The following is a 5041-nucleotide window of genomic DNA, read 5'->3' as shown; positions in this document are numbered from 1 at the left end:
ATTCAAATTATGCTAAAAAAGTGCAATTACGTGTTTAATATATTCATGTACGTCGATATATCGCAGCATAGGAGCCGATGTATTGCCACATAGGGAATACAATAAACACGTCAACTTCGCACAAACGAAACGACAAGCACTCAGGACGTAAGGCCAGGCGATATATCGGCCCTTTGGGCCATATTTTCAAACGATATTGAAACTGAGCTTGATTCATTCCCTAACATCTTAACTAGCCTGTGAACGTTTTGACCGAGTCTTCAGCACCTGCTGAATGAATATTCAAATATTTTTCAATTAATACTCATTATTTTTATTCAAGCTGAAAGGAGATAGTTCACTTCTAGAACTCTATAAATAGGACCTAGTACCCAGCCATTTTTCTCATTCTTCAAGCTGTGTTCAGAGCCTTCAATCTGCTAGCGTTACTATAGAGTGATAAACAGTTGGGTTGGGATAAAAGCTTTATCATATTAAGATTTATAAACACTTGGGAAGTGAGATTTATAGTGTGTTTTCAATATCAAGGTGTAGTTCGGTGCAAGTATATTCAAAGGTATTCCTAATCTTAAGTTCATTCTATATGGTTCCTTAGTTTCCTTTAGTTTTTGTTACTCAAATCCTAACTCGTTGTTTCCATTCTTGGTTAGGTATTTAAGTTCTTTGAACTTAAGGATTCTTTTCAGTAAGTTTCTTCTTAGTGGTTTAGTTCATTTCTTTATCATCTCTTAACTTAGAAATACTCACCATTTTTATTGTTGGTTTTTAGGAGTGTTCCAAATCCCGTCCTTGTTCTCATAAATCCCGATATTGGTAAGAAAAATAGGATAGATTTTCTATGCTTTTATGTTTTGATATATGTTTATGTTATATGTATGATATATTTTTAGTTGTTTCAGTGTAACGACCCAAATTTGCTAATAAGGCTTACGGCCTTGATTAGCGTGCCTGGAGGGCAATAAGTGAATTATTGTTATAATATGTGATTCGAGATGCATGTTTAGTTGAAATTAAATATGCATGTGGGCCCCATTTGGATATTAGGGGCATGTTTGTAATTTTAGCCCGATGAGGGCATAAATGTGATAATTGTTATAATTGTGATATATCTGCGTAGCACGATCCGAGACAGTCCCTGGGAGCTGTTAGCCAGAAAGTCACAACAGGGTTGAATATCTGACTCGGGACAAGTCGAGGGTTATTTCGGGTATTAGATGTTTTATGGGGTTATCGGGTTATGGAAATAAATATTTGGAGATATATTTGAGGTTCAGGAAGGAATATTGGGGAAACTTACCATTTTTCCCTCGGGGACGTTTTTGGCACCCCGAGCTTTGAGGTAACCTTAGAAGCTTAAGTTGAATAAAACAAAGTTATGGAAACATTCAGAACTTAGGAACCGACCCACCCACTCTATCTCTCTCTTATCTACTTCCTTGGAAGCTTGGAGGTTCTTTTTGTGAAAACTAATTGGAAACTAAGAATCAAGTTAGAATTTTGGAGGCTAGGACCTTGGAGCTTAGGAGATCAACTCAGAGACTCAATTAAGCAAGAGTAAGCTTTTTAAATTATTTGAATTGTGCTTAAATTTCTGCTGGTGTGTTAAGAGTTTTGCATGTTGGAGAGATGAAGAATCATCCTTGAGTTTGATGAGGCTTAGAGCTAGAATTGTTGTTAGGTTTTGTTGCTGAGTTTATGGTATAACTTCTGTGATAATTATCTTGAGTTGTTGGGTTGATTTAGGGTTAATTGGATGGGTTTTTGTTGCAAAAATAGAGGATTTTTCTGGGTTCTAAGGGTTGGGCGTGACCCTCTAAGCAAGATGGTGGCCTGGAAGAAGGGCGGGCCACGGCATGCCCTAGCGTGGGCCGCGTTGTGCCTGCCCTGCTTTGGAGTGGCTCTCGGGTTCGGGGGCGGGCCGCGGTATGGCTTCATGGGGCCGCAGCTCTTAGTGCATTTTTAGGCTTTAAGTGTGTTTAGGCTTGGGAGCTCAAAGGTTAAGGCTCGGGATAGATTTTATCACCCGGAATGATAGAATTCAAGGTTCTGGAGATTAGAATTATGGCTCGAAGATATTTAATGGAATAGAACTTAATGAATGAATATTGTTAATGCGTTGTGACTAGGGTTTTGGCGAAGCTCGGATTAGGGATCTGTGCTTGGGACGTCAGTGCTTGGAAAGCTCGGGACACAGGTAAGAAAACTATTGTACCTGTAGAGCTTGTATGCAAGACACGACCCGATATGATTGTGTTGCAAGGCGTAGCCCTTTGATTGAGTTTATTCGTGTTAAGTATTTGCTTTATTATGGTGTGTGCGCATATATGTGAATGAACGGCCAGAGCCAGAAATGGCAAGAATCGGAAACGGCGAGGGCCGGGAACGGCGAAGGCTGAGAGCGGCAAGGCTGGGAGTGGCATGGGGCCGAGAACAGCGTTAGGCACATGGAGTACAAGGCCGAGTGCGGCAAGGTACTGGGAGCAGCATTTAGCACGCAGAACATGAGTTGCCAGGGCGAGACCCTAAAGGATACCTGGGATTTCCTTACGGTGTGGACCGCGAACCCATGGCCTTGGAAAGAACCTGGGATGGCATGGTCGTATGTGTATAGCCTGTTGATGACTTATTTATATGCTAAGTGTTGATATGGATATGTTATCTGCTTGTGAGAGTTTTCTTGCTGGGCTTCGGCTCACGGGTGCTTTGTGGTGTAGGTAAGGGCAAGGGAAAAGTCGACCAACCATGAGTACGGAGAGAGTGAAGCGGTGAGTACATGTGTTGGCCTACCTGGATGCCACGGCCGGGGGTATTTTTGGAGATGATTGTACTAAACTTAGATTTTGTCGTTTAGTCGACTCTGTTTATATTTATTTGTTGTAAATATTTCTAAACTGTATTTTGGGATCCCAAATGTTTAACGCTTTATGTTTTTGTGTAAATGGAATTATTTTCAAAATTTATAACCCTGTTTATGGTTTATTTACACTTTTGTCTTAACACCTTGACTAGCGAGTTAAATGCACGTTTTAAACTCATTTAGTAACGGCTCTAAGGCAGTAGGGCGTTACAAATTGGTATCAGAGCGAGCAAAGGTTTATGGTTTCTGGAGATTGACCGAACATGTACTCTCGCTGTCAGTGACAGGCTCGACTCAGGGTTGGTTGGTATGATTGACTTATATGTTGGAATATGTGCTTCAATGCCCTGTTTGCGTACTTATTTCATATAGATTATGATGGATGAGTTAACATATGCATGATGCCAGGGCATGGCCCCTTGTATGCTATAAGTTATTTGTATGTTATGTGGATTGTGGTTTATGGTTGGCTAGTGTGTTTGGGAGGTGGTTTGGATGTTGTTATCATGCCTGATGAGCGGCGTCATTGATTGCATGCATATTTGTTGAGATTCCTCGACAATCATCGAGACTCCGCGGAAGTAGGGTCGAGGATGACAACCAGGGTCAGGACCCTCCACCTGCCTCACAAAATTGGCAACAGATTTTTGCTAAAATGGAAGCAAGATTGCAATGAACAGAGGAAGAACTTCGACAGTTGAGGTAGCAAGCCCCTCCACAGGTCACTGGGTTGCCAGTTCAGTAGGTTGTGGCGCCACTGCCGGTTCAACCTGTTGTGGAGAACAGGTGGGAACCTTTATATGAGAGGTTTAGGAAACAACATCCTCCCACCTTTGAGGGTGGATCAGACCCACTGCGGGCGGAGCAGTGGATGAATATGATTTCCTCAATTCTGGATTTTATGAGGGTTGAGGGGAATGAGAGGGTAGCTTGCGCTAGTTACATGTTCAGAGAGGATGCCCACATCTGGTGGGATGTGGTAGTTCAGAGAAGGAATGTGACCGTTATGACTTAGGAAGAGTTCAGAAACATCTTCAATGAGAAATATTACAGTGTAGCAGTCTGAGCTGCAAAGGTTGACAAGTTCATCAACCTGACTCAGAACCGGTTGTCAGTTACTGAGTATGCTTTGAGATTTGACTGATTGGCGAAGTTTGTGCTAGATTTAGTGCGGATGGATGTGGCAAGGAGAGACAGATTTGTACGGGGGTTGAATGTTATGATCGCCCATGATGTGAAGATCACCTTGGATCCAGAGACTACTTCCTATGCTCAGGTTGTAGACAAGGCCCTTACAGCTAAGAGGACCAAGGACCAGATTTGGAGAGAGAGCGTTGTTAGGCGCGATGTCAGGAGGATGGTGCCTCCTTTTATTGGATCCAGTCGGGGTAGTGGCTCCAGTGAGCATAAGAGGAAGGCCCCAGATTCTTTTGCTCCTCCTAGCTCGGATAGGAGGGCACGGGGTGCTTTTAGTGGCTGTCAAGGCGGAGGTGACAACTGGAGGAGCTTTCCAGTGTGTCCACGATGCAGATGACGACACCAGGGTGAGTGCAGGATTAGGGCCTGCTTTATCTGTGGGAGTGCTAATCATCTGAAGAAGGACTTCCCACAAGTCAAGAAAGAGGAGCCGAAGCAGGGCGACAGTCTCGCTCCTGCCAGAGTGTTTACTTTGAATTAGACCGAGGCGGAGGCTAGCCCCTCGGTTGTGACAGGTCAGATTTCTAGTGCTGGTTCTTCTTATACTGCATTGTTTGATTCAGGAGCTACTCATTTGTTTGTGTCTGCTAGAGTGATAGATCAGCTGTGTAGACCTAGTGTTTTGTATGCTAGGGGTTTTCAGACTTTGTTGCCAACTGTGGAACTGGTAGTCTCTAGGAGTTGGATTAGAGCTTTACCAGTAGAGGTAGATGATAGGGAGTTGTCTGTTGATTTGATTGAGATTGCAATGGATGACTTCGACATGATCCTAGGGATGGATTGGCTATCGAAGTATGCGGCGATGATTGACTGCAAGCGTAGGATGGTGACTTTTGAACCAGAAGGGGAGGTACCCTTTGTATTTGTGGGGATAGTTGGTGGATAACGAATACCTATGATTTCAGCACTGAAGGCTAGGGACCTGATGTAGGGAGGTTGCATAGGATTCCTAGCGAATGTTGTCGATACCTCTAGGGTTGTGTCAGT

This window comes from Humulus lupulus, chromosome 4 (assembly GCF_963169125.1).
Source record: "Humulus lupulus chromosome 4, drHumLupu1.1, whole genome shotgun sequence".
In the NCBI taxonomy this organism is placed as follows: domain Eukaryota; kingdom Viridiplantae; phylum Streptophyta; class Magnoliopsida; order Rosales; family Cannabaceae; genus Humulus; species Humulus lupulus.
Note: the sequence above shows the minus strand (reverse complement) of the source record.